Consider the following 13,261-nt stretch of genomic DNA (forward strand, 5'->3'; position numbering starts at 1 on the left):
GGACCTATCGGCCACTCTGCGTGCTGCACTTCCTTCCATCGGTGTTGACAAATATGCAACTTATTGCTAGATACGACTTCCCGACCTTTAAAGACTTTTCCAAGCACCTAGCGACAAGCAATGTCTTATGTATAGAGACTTTGTAGTCAATAGCTAGGTTTCCTTCCAAAGATTCGAATTAACTTATGCACAAAACTGGAATATTGCATAAAACATATGCAAATAAAGCATGTTTTCCATCGTAACACATTTTTAGAATTTATGCGCATCTTGGCATTTCCATCCAGCATTTTTAATGGGATATGTCACAAACATCTGAATTATCAGAATTTAACGAGCATTTCGTTACTATTTCAACTGTCTGAAGCAACGGAATATATGACAATTTATTACTGCTTGTATGTCATATAACTTGTATGTGACAAATAAAATCTTGAATCTTGGATCTTGAAAATGCTCAGTAGCTGCACAAAATCCTTGCCTCTGTTAAAGAGAAGGCACTGTGCACAGGATATGAGGGATGCAAGCATTGTCATACTCAATAAGAACATGGACATCAGAAGCGATTGTAATAAATATCATGCATATCTCTCCTAATCGTAGTTGGGAAACTGTTCGTTTTGAGTTGTCCTTAAGCACCTTCAGGCTCTTGCTGAGAGAGTTTATCTCAAGCCATGGTGTGGGTTCTGAATCAACAGATCCACTGTCAACATGATCTTATCACTCCTACGGTTGCAGAAAGTACAGTGAGCAGCAGTAACCCCTTTAATATGGACTCAATGATCTTGTCCAGGCTTTTGATCTGGCTAGCAGAGATGGTGTCTTCAAGATCTTGGTCAAGATAGGGCGCTAACATTCATGAGCATGAACAGGTCCTTTCATGATGATGTGACTATGAAGGAAACTGTTGTCTTTGACGGCTCAACATATGAATTGGGGTGAAACAGGGCTGTGTTTAGCTTTTTAGCATATTTTCCGCTGTCCTGTTGAAGCACACCTTTGGGTCTGCTACTGAAGGCTCTACCTTCCTTCTGTTTGGAGCAGTCTATGAATCTTGGTAAACAGTAGGTTTGAATAGTGACTAAATAGCTTTAAGCAACACAGTTTCCAAACAGCTATGGCCAGGGAGATATAGCTACAGCATGTACTGAGCAATTAGCTTAGCAACGAGCGTGCTGCCAATACCAATAACTTAAAAACGGGGGAGGGGGTGCAATGCTGCTTTATGCATCCGGATTGTTAACACTGTTAAAGAGATGAATTCTCATGCTAAGCATGGGCAAGTTTCAAGATAATTAGGACATATGACGGAGTATTTATGTGCCAAATCTCTTACTTCCGGGTTCGTACAGGTTTAGAGAGTTGTGGAGAGGGTAAAACTCCTTATATGGCCATTTCTCCCTGAAAATCGCATCCAAGACGCGATGTTTGTGGAGAATTAGAAACCGTGAAGCATGTAGTAATGGAGTGTGAAATTCTTCATGCTGCAGAGTCTCATCTTTATGTTTAAAATTGATTCTTGAAAATAAGGAATATGAAAGAACAAATAACAAATGTTATAAGTTATTTACTCCACACTGGTCTTAATTTGAGGATTTATTCTAAGAGATGGAGTTCTTCAGATAACCTGAAGAGGGCAAGCCTCCAATCCTCCACAAAACATACACAAGAAGAAGAACAACAAAGAACTCTCTTTTTGTCATCAAGCGAAAGACTGCAGTGCTGTATGGGACTTGCTCGGGAAGAAGGTCTCCAAAGAAGTGTGTTTTTGGTTGTAAGGGAAAGATAACTTGTTCAGCTTCCTAAGGAACCCAGCGTTATGTAAACGGCAGATACAGTTGTCTTCTGGGGCAGCAAAGGAGTATCACAAGTTTTGTTGTTGAGGAATGTTTTATAAACAAGGCCCAGTTCGATGCTGGATTTGCACATCGTTTGATTCTGAAGATGGAGCGGTCCCAGCTATAAAAGATCCTGGTCGTGATTCAGAACTGCAGACGGTAAGTGATACGGAATCAAATGTCTGTTCATTGGCATTTGAAGCTCAAATGCTCGTCAATCTTTAGCTCCGCGCACGAAGCGCCTCAAGGAGCTTGGTTGTTTCCAGAGATAATCGAAAAGCTGTAGCTTTGTTTGTAAATATAATAAACTAAAGTCTTTTGGAGATCTAAATTCTTTTTGAGATATGAAGGATGCAGTACTACTCTATATGTACTCAAGTTTAACATGAGATTGAATTACTGTGTGAGCAGGAGTATGAAAGAAAAGAAAAATAAAATTGCTTAGCTTCATGGAGACACGTTCAGATGAATGGAGTATATCCACATCTGTTTAGGATGCTTGATCTTCATGATGATGTAGGTTACTCCCGATGCAGGGAGGGCCGATCTCGACTGAACTGTCCTTCCAAATCATGCCGCGTACGCTGGTCAATGTGGTGAAATGTGTGTTCAAAACATGACCTGAATCTGAAGCGAAAACTGTATGGTCACGTCCTTAAATCCATTTGAACCTGTCCTGAGTGTTTGTGATCATCTAGAGGAATGTTAGGCGAGTATCAGTGTAACAAATTAGCGTTTGAAGCTGTCTTGAGCTGAACTAGAAGTGAGTCTCTGTGCGACAGAACTGAACTGTTTATCTGTGTGACAGACTATGGCAAGGGTGAGTATGGATGGTCTTATATATCTTATTAATTGTAGTGGGAGGAGTTACAATCAACTGAGAATCAGCTGATGCTTCAGTCACGGCGTGTTCTGCCTGAACTATGCTTGAGCTCCATTCGTCGCTGAAACTTTATTTAACCAATTGGTTGCCACATTTGTGGTAAGAGGGAAATTTAATGCTGTATACATTTCCCGTGTGTCCTAATTGTTTTACATTTATAATATCAAGTATAATATTTGAGTGTATAAACAGTATGTGTTGCTTTTTCCAGTTTTTTTTTTTTTCTTTCTCTCCAGAGAAATTGGACTGCACCTCCCTTTGCTGCCAGTTTGGTTGCCGTATTGAAAGAGATGGTGAAATGGGCTTTTTGTGTCCTCCAGGGCTCCACTTGGCTTCAGATAACAGAACCTGCAAAGGTGATCCCACATTCCCAATGTTGCCATATCCCACCTTCCATTGTGTTAAACTTTGTTAGATAAAATTAGATGTTCATAATGCTTTTGCATTATGAATTGGACCTATGAAAATTAATTAAACATGTAACGATTAAACCTATGGTCTATGAGTACTACTAGGACCATGATTAATAAATATAGTAAACTGTATAGCATAATGACAAAAAAAAAAAAAAAATCCCATTTTTACTTAGGGGAAATTTTCTAAATGCACATTGTTGCTAGGTAAGGGATGGTGTAGGAAACAGCCTACTTTGAACTGTCAGAATTGTTGGAGAGAGGTGAAGCAACCAATGCCAAAAGATATCACTTTGGCATCCACTGAGAACAGGTGTGGAGACAGCTTCCCATGCAGTATACAGGGCATTTCAGCAACCCCCACATAGCAAGCTAATGGCTCTTACCTATCATTAGCAAATCCTCAGCCTAAATGTTCATGATACTTTCCTCCTGCTCTGGACATTTATCAGTTCATCTGTCAAAAGATCTCTAAAGTTGTAGAGTGACCCTGTAGAAACAATATTAAGAAGTCCTCATTCAAAAGAATTTTAGAATATAAGGCAGGTCAGTGTTCATTCAGCTTTTAAATACTTTTAAACCTTTTCTATCTCCTTGAGCCACTTTAAGAATATTGTGCTTTGCTCTTTTCATTACAGAATTTAATAGCCACAGTGTTTACGACCCTGTAGATGACTAACGCAAAGGTCACAATTAATACTGAGCATGAGCATCACAGCATATCCATGTAATGTTGCTGCAGAATTCCAGGGAAATATCTTCTGGGCTTTTAACCTTGTTGTTAACAGAGGTGCACATTTCAGAGGTTAAAGCAGTCACTTGTTCTGTCCTGGCTTTTATCCCATTGTAAGTGTTACAACAGGGATTGCATTAGTTTAGAATCTGTTGGAATTCCTTAGCAAAAGTTTTTGATTTTGTGTGTTGTTTAATCATATGAACACTTTTTGCTTTTCCAGGGTTTTCAGAAGTGGAAATGTCATAGTTGGGTAAAGGTTGGGTGAACGGAAACTACAACATATATAATTTCTGCATTAACATTTGCTCAAATACCAAAAGTAAAAATCCATGATAGCATTTCTATATAAGAAGAAAAATATTTTATAAACATACATAAAATTAAAAAAAATGCGTCATCACAGTAAAAAGGGTTTGTAAAAAGGGTTTATTGTTGTATGAGAATTCATATTGTTCCTATATAGAACTGAATCAAAGTGGTATTCAACTGAAATGCTAATTTTATCTTTTGATGGTTTCTTATTGTATCAGTTTTGTCTTTTGTAGACATAAATGAGTCTGATGGTCTCTCTCTCTCTCTCTCTCTCTCTCTCTCTCTCTCTCTCTCTCCACATCAATTTTAAGGGGACTGGTATAGTTATTTAACACTCAAAACTGCTTCCCACTGTAGTGTCTCAGTAGTTCCTGACGTCAGTACTTCTTAATAAAATACTGACCTCTGGTGGAAAGATGTGTTTTCTAGACCTTAACTAATGTCATATTATTTTATCTAATAGAGCTTCAGTATGTTCACTCAGGTTCTCTGAATTCTATATTGAAGAGGATATAGTACGGGAAAAGCTGACCAACATAATTAAGGGAAAGTAGAGAAAATGCGAGTGCACTGTAGCTCAGGTCGAGCTCTTGCTGGTACTGTGAGAGCTCTGGCAGCGGTAGGAATGGGCAGCTGCATCCAGACTCCCTTACTCCATTCATGTTCACAACGGCAGGTGTCACATTGGACTTTCACAGAGAAATAGAGAGCACTCGAAACACTGGAACTTGTTACGGGACAGCCAAGAACAAAGGAATGAAATGTAGGAACATATAGCCTCATCTAATATCTCAGACCACAATGCCTCGAGAAATTCCACAAACTCACTACAAGAAACGCAATAAAACCTGCTCTTATTCGTTCAAAGCTGTCAGAAAGCATCTATAGCAGGACACAAACAGAAACATTTCAAATAAAAGGTTCCAGGCCTCTTTTTATGAAGCAGACCTCACACCAAGTTGTATGTAATGCCTACCAGAAACTGGTTTATTTACCGAAAAATAAGATTTAACGCCGAGCTTGGCATTACAAATAAAAAGCAAACAAATGGAAGAAGCTAAGAGAGGAGAGGAGGGAGCGAGAGTGAACCTGGGGAGAAAAGGAAACACAGAAGTGGAAAGTTTCTCTCTGTCTTTCAATAGTTATTTTTCTCAGTTCTGTTTATTGACACTCTGAGGGCCTTTGCAGGCAGTCCGAAAGGGTTGGACACTTGTGCTAATGTAACTCTGCTGCTGCTATTGGTGCTAAGTTAAGTGAAAACAATTAATATGTAAATCTAATTTGGACATCTGCAGCTACAACAACTCTTTCGGACCATCTGTTTAGGAATTCAGCCCTCAATTCGGCTTTCATTATTAAAAAAAAAACAATATTACCATTTTCCAAGCAGCTGAGTGATGACTGCAAAGAGCCAATGACAATACAGCACTGAGGGGAGTTGGAGGGTGGAGGGATGATAGTGTAACCCGCCACCCACGTTGCTGAAAAGAGCGCACGCTCAAAACTCAGGCATTGAATTATAAAACCACACAGACCCCTGTATTACTCGTGCTGTCCCATTCACTTAGGGTGATCTCAAACAGGCTTTTTCATCCGCAAGTCTTTCCATGGTTATTGCAACACTACAAGTCTCCCGGAGGCAACCGTACTCCGGCACGCACCCACTATGTGAGACGTAACACGCTGTTTCCGAGAGCTTAGCCCGGTGATTGAAGCGGCCACCTGCCCGGTTATAGAAGAAAGTGCTACAGGTCTTAAGCATTTCCTGTAAGTCCTGAAAATAAGTCCTGTTGTGACACTAAAGCATCTATGGATGTTTAACCGTAGAATGCTTGACCCAAAAACTTACATGAATGCATAAAGAGGGTCTAAATGACTTATTGGATTCAATGGTTTTATTCAAACTAAAATTTGTTGTAATATTTATTTTTTATTTAAAAATGAATTTTCATTATGCACAAATGTTCAGTTGTTCATGTACAATACACAATAATAAAACAATTGTGTATATGTGCAAAATCCTCACCAATATATTATTTATTACTCATTATTTTTTTATTGGGAAACAAAATTAGAGTACAACCTACAATCTCCTAAATTTCGAGGTCACTGTTTAGTTGAATTTGAAATGATCCTAACAGGAGTAAGAGCGCAGGTTTTTAAGCATATTTCTTGAGTTAAATATATTCTGAAGCACATTATAAAAAACTTAAATGAGAAATTAGAGAACACTTTCAGAGTTATTGGTGTTAATCTGGTACCTGGTGCTAATTTCCTTAATTATCTGACAAACCCTATTTAACCGGTAGCCTAACTTTCCAGTTTTCACTGACTTTGCAAGATAATGAGCCATTCTAAAGTGACTGAAACCCTCTGACAGCAGGTTGTCCAGATGAAGGCCAATAGCAGCCATAGCAAGAGAAGTTGGTCATTCCAAATCTGTGATTTCTAGAATATTGCATCTTCACAATGTCACTAACACATTCAAGTCTCCCAAAAAGGCTGGTTGTCCATGAAAGACAAATGCATGTGAGGATAAGATAATGCGGAGAATCTCAATGGGCAGTTGGTTCAACGCTGCAGCTGGAATTGCTTGCCAGTTCAGCTCTGAACAGGGTAAGTATCTGTCTCGCCAAACAGTGCCTCGACACTCTCCAGTGTCTAAACCTCTCATCAGCAGAGAGAATCAAAAGGCTGGACTAATCTTTGCTGAGAAGCATGTTGTGTGGGCAGAGGAGAACTGGTCCAATGTTCACTTCAGTGATAAAAGCAAGTTTAATTAATTTGGGTCCAATGGGAAACATTATGTTTCGTCGTCAAACTGGAGAAAGACTGAACCCAAAGTGTGTAAAGAAGTCAGTGAAAGGTGGAGGAGGAAGTGTCATGGTCTGGGGGATGAGTTTTTGCAGCAGGAGTTGGGTCTTTTATACAGCTTTATGGCAGAGTGAATGCAAATGTTTATCAGAACCGCCTTTAGCAACTTGTGGTACCTTCCTTGCTTTCATCGCCCAGTCAGAGAGCAATTTTCATGCTGGACAATGCTGAAGTCATTCAAAGCAAAGGCCTCTACACTTCCTAATTTTTGACTGCTGTAACCTTCAGAAATTTTAGTTTTAATCTTTCTTCATGCTACAATCATTGCTGTTCTATCATTTTTCTCACTGTGTTTTCCACAGAATAAAGGGTTTTTGATGAAGTGCCTTAGTTGTTTTGTAAAACACTGTTCTACTAGCATGTTCTAGCCACAACTAAAATTCCTTCAAATTTTGAATGATTAAGATTATCAAAGATTAATTTTGGTCAATTTGAAACTTCACATGGTGTAATGCATTTATTTATTTTTTTATTTTTATTTTTTATAACTATGACCAAATATGGAAATTACATGCTTAGGCTTGCATACATTGCAAACAATGTGGAATACATGGAATATTGAGATATTCCATGTATTCTTGGTCATGAAACCAAGATGGCGCGGTCAGACGCAGCGGCTACTCCGGGTCCCAAAAATGGTGTTTTTATGTCTGTTAGTCTCGTTTCTTTCTCTTCGAACAGTCTCACCTTATCACAAAATCATCAGATAAACACTCGGAAGCACATCTATGATTGACAGAGCCTTTTGGAAATCGGCAGTGTGTACAAACAACAGCTTTTGCCGGAGACTACTGAGAAGCTAAGAGGCCTCTGTCTGCTGCTGAAGCCGAACCCCAAGGCCGCGGCCTCGTCTACTGACCTTACCTGCACAGAACGGCAACACCGGCGGTGTGAGAGGGGACAGAAGCATGGCACGCGTGGAGGCACATGAGCTAGGCTAAGGGCTAACCCCACTAGACCAGCGATTCCATCATTTATGCTCTCCAGCATTCGCTCTCTGGAAAATAATCTGGACTTAATTCAACTCAGTCGGTCTACACAGCATGAGACAAGGGATAGTTGTGGGTTTGTTTTCACTGAAACATGGCTAAACGACAACTTTCTGACTCCGCTATTCAACTACATGGACTTGCCTGCTATCGATTGGGCAGGGACAAAGAACTGTCTGGTAAGTCTCGCGGAGGTGGATTATGTGTGTATGTCAACAAATAGTGGTGTAATAATGCTGTGGTAGTGACAAAACACTGCTCATCACTGGTGGAGATTATGTTTGTGAAGTGTCGACCGTTCTATGCCGCGGAAGTTCACGGCCATTGTTATTGTCTCAGTTTACATCCCCCCGTGTTCTAACGCGAAGGACGCGCTTCGCAAGCTGTACAGCGCCTGCGGGTCCTGACAACATACCTGGCCGTGCACTGAAAGGCTGTGCTGCACAGATGAAAGATGTCCTCACAGATATCTTCAACACCTCGCTGAGCCAGGCAGTCATCCCCACATGTCTCAAATCCACAACCATCATACCGGTACCAAAGAAATCACCTGTGTCCTGTTTAAACGACTACCGTCCCATAGCACTGACTCCAATCATGTTGAAAGTCATTTGAGCGGTTAGTCATGCACAACATAAAAACCAGCCTCCCCAACACACTCAATCTGCTCCAGTTTGCGTACCGTCCAAACCGATCTACAGACGATGCAATTTCCTCCACCCTCTACCTGGCTCTTACCCACCTAGAAAAGAAAGACTGGACTGTAATTGGATCTTGGACTTTCTAACTGGAAAACCTCAGTCCGTGTCGGCCACAACACCTCGAGCACTACCACACTGAGCACAGGTGCCCCACAAGGCTGTGTGCTCAGCCCACTGCTCTTCATGCTGCTGTCCCACGACTGCACTGCCAAGTTCAGCTCCAACCACATCATCAAGTTTGCGAGATGACACAAGTGTGGTAGGTCTCATCGGCAACAGCGATGAAATGGAGGAAGTGGCAAAACTGGCTGAATGGTGTGGCACTAACAACCTGTCCCTAAACAGACAAAGGAGGTTGTGAGGGACTTCAGGAGAAACTCCGTTGACCACCCCCCACTGACCATTGACAGCTCAGCTGTGGAGAGAGTCAGCAGCACTAAATTCCTGAGGGTGAACATCACAGAGGAACTCACCTGGACCACCATAACCATGTCACTATCCAAGAAGGCACAACAGCTACTACACTTTCTCTGCCGGCTGAAAAGAGCAAGTCTCCCCCCACCCATCCTCACCACATTCTACAGAGGAACCATAGAGACTGTGTTGACCAGCTGCATCACTGTCTGGTATGGCAACTGTAGTGCAGCAGACCGCAAGACCCTCCAGCGGACAGTGAATACAGCTGCAAAGATCATCGTTGCCCCTCTCCCCTCCATCCTGGACATTTTCCTTACACAATGCACCAGCAAAACCAACAGTATCATGAAGGACCCCACCCATCCCTCCCACAGTCTCTTCCAGCTCCTACCATCAGGAAGACGGTACCGAAGCATCAGAGCCCGCTCCGCCAGACTGCTCAACAGCTTTTTCCCCCGGGCTGTGAGAGTCCTGAACTCAAACAACCCCACCATCCTCTGAAACCCCACACAAACCCCCCCCCCCCCCCCCCAACCATACCACATCACAGAAAATTGTCTGAAATAACCTTTTTTTTTTTTTTTTTGCACTAGACACTTTTCACACACACTGCTGTGTGTACATAATCCCACAAAAGACTCAAATATGTGTATACATGCTTGTGCACTACAAATCATCTTGCACTATTCCCCAGCCAGCTACTTGACTTACAATGTTTCCCTTTGCACATGTACAGTATTATGTGAAACATTCGTATAGTCTATATATTTTTCCTTTTCAGTCTATGTATAGGTAAACATTTATATTCAGTTTATTCATATTCATATTTCATTAGGTTAGTTGTGTATAGGTACAGTGTTTATGTGTAGCATTTGTGTAGTTTGTATTTTGTTTTTAGTTTATGTTTAGGTGAACATTTATATATAGTCAGTAGGTTAGTTGTGTATAGTATCATCTGAACCATTTGTATAGTCTGAATTTTTTTAGCTTATGTATAGGTAAACGTTTATATATAGTATATTTATAGTCAAAATCTGTCAGTATGTTAGTTGTGTATAGGTTTATACTGTTTAATTCATTGTTGTATGTCTGTATTTATGTAGCACCGTGGTCCTGTGAGGCACGACATTTCGTTCCACTGTATGTCCACATATGTAGCGGAATGACAATAAAGCTCAACTTGACTTGACTTTAATTATTATTATTATTATTTTATGAAAGAATACTCCAAAAATCTTAGCCTATTGAAAAATTTTGATGCCATTTATGCAAGTTCCTCTTTAAGAACAACAAGATCCTGAGCCATTCTCTTCTCAAACAACTTACTGTTTTCATTTTTCCTCACATTTTTGGCATCAAAGGTATATCTCAGTGCCTAAATAATATGGATTTATCCCTATAATAAGTTGTATTGAAATTTAAGCCCTCATACTGTAAATTTCCAATGATCTTCTGGGAAGATTTAACTGTCATGTTATTAATCTGTTAAAAAACAGTTCTGTTATAATGTGGGTGACACAGGAACAAGAGAAGTTCAGCTTTTGGAATAGCTGTCTTAATTTATGTTTAAGATTCTTAATATAAATAACTTTTATATATTATACAAGCTTCAAATATGTATATTATTAAAGCTAAAATCATATATTAAAAAGCTTAAAATCTCCCACTTGGCTTCTTATTTTTTTAAGGCTACTAGAAGGCACAGACCTGCTGGACCTACAGGAGTGTAAACTGGCAAAAACATGAAGGCTGTAATGATGTAAGATATGTTCACAGAGCACACTGCCGCAAGGATTATCCTGAATGAGCAGGAAAGATTTTGAAACTAATCCAGAAAGGTATGCTTCTCTGATGTTGAATTCACTTTTATGTTCCAGAATGTACAGGGGTGAAGAATGAGGTCAGGAGAAGAGTTAAAAACCTTCATGAAACCATTTTTATCTGGAATTCCCAAAGACTCTTCAAAAACCGGGCCAGAAAACTTTCATGAATGCTGCATAAAAGCTGCATCTACAGGAGTATTTACACCTAGTCACTTCATGTGTTTTTACTAAATAGATTGCTATTTGATCATGAAAACACAAGTGTAAATGCCCTCTAAGACACATTTTAGATGGAGGTCCTGAGGAGGTTGTTTGATATGCATACAAGAGGCAACTGAGCCACTTACGGATCTGGTTGTTCAAGCTACATGTATAAACCTCTGAAATGGAACTAGGCCAACTCCAAAATCCACATGTGAGGGTCTCTTTTCATCAAGAGAATGTGCAAACTGACACAAATAAAAGCATTGCATTAATGAATTATTGGAACACCAGTCATTGTCAGGATTAAAGATGACCAAATGTAATAATTTGAAAAGAAAGAAATCAATTTATCACCCTCATGTCATTCCAAATCCATAAAACTTTATTTTATCTTTGAGACACAAATGACAATATTTTCAAAAAAGCCTGAGAGATTTCTGTCCATCCATTGAAAGCCCATTCCACCAAAAGTTTTAGCTTCAAAAAGTTCATAGACATTATAAAAGCAAATTCAAAGAATCAAGCAGTTTAACACTTTATGTGATGAAGTCACGCAAAAACCAACAATGTTTGTTTTCATGTGTCTAGTGTATGCTGAGCTGCTGTAAAATGTGTCAACTGTACCAAAATTAAATTCAGAGTAGAGGCCTAAATGCCATAAATTTAACTCTGGCAAGTATAAATAAACAAACAAATAAATAAATAAAAGTATTAAAGTATATTTATTTATTTATTTATTTATTTAATTAATTATTTATTTCTATTTAGGGATTACTATATCAATACAAATTACACACTTGGACATGCATTATTGAAAAATATCATCTCCATTTTCCAGTTAATCAGGCCAGAGAAATTAATTGACAGTTATGTTAGTATGTTAGTTTTTCAAAACTGTTTTTCAGCGAATAGTCTGCAACATGGCTTTTGTTAGGAAATATCAGCCTCTTGTGGTCAATCAGTTACATGACATCTAAGTGTTTAAAGTTCATGTTGAATAAGAGCATTACACGCACTGAGAAATTGCTTTCCATTCACATCCAACATTTAAAGGACAGTGTGCATTTACTATAAAATATAAAATGCTATTAAAAAAAAAAAAACAATACCTTCCCTCCTATTTCTCCTTTCTTTCTCCTCATCCAGTGCTATGCCGGGATGGATCTAGAAATCCGCTGCCCAATTTTCCGAGATATCAAGACAATTTCATTAAGTTACTAACTTTAGCAAACGAACAAACAAACAAACAAACAAACAAATAATAGAGTTTAAATTACAATGTTGATATAATGACCAACAACATGTCCAGAGAAGTCATCAAAATAATGACTGCAACTTAAAATTTGAATTTTTGTTAAATAAATGCAACCGTTCACACCCACCCACACACACACACAAACAGTGAAGATCAAAATTAGAGAACAATCTATAAATATTTGATTTTTTCTGAAATATTGTTAATCTTCATTGCTCAAAATTTGAAGGAATATTAGCTGTATAGGTACACTGTTATAGACCACTGTTATGTGTTGGACAAAATATTCAAAGCATTTCAACAACAACAACAAAAAAATTATTTTGTGGAAAACACATTGATAAAAATGAGAGAACACTAGCCACTGTAGCACGAAAGATTACAACTAAAATTTTGGAGGGTGACAGCTGTCATAAATTAGGAACTGAAGTGTATAGAGGCCCTTCCGTTTAATGACTTCAGCACATCTGCATTTCACTGGTTTCTCAGACTCCGCTGCTGAGATCTTGTTCACGCTTCTTCCAGTCTCTTCCATAGTGTGGGAGCTGTAGTTTACACACGACAATTGGCCAGTTCATTTTACTGGCGTTATCCTATAAGAATTCAGGAATTGCATAGAAGGGGAGGAGTTCCTGCTGACGCAATGTAGAAGTGATGGCTCTCGAAAGGGAACAAAGATATTTTAAGATGTAAATGAAATGAAATTAGCATTATAACCTGCAGATGGCAGCAGAGGATCACTCATTAGCTCAGTTGCCATGTCAACTCCCTAGTTTTTTTTGTTTGTTTGTTTGTTTGTTTGTTTTTGTTTTTGCT

This window comes from Cyprinus carpio, chromosome A1 (genome assembly GCF_018340385.1).
Source record: "Cyprinus carpio isolate SPL01 chromosome A1, ASM1834038v1, whole genome shotgun sequence".
NCBI lineage: Eukaryota > Metazoa > Chordata > Actinopteri > Cypriniformes > Cyprinidae > Cyprinus > Cyprinus carpio.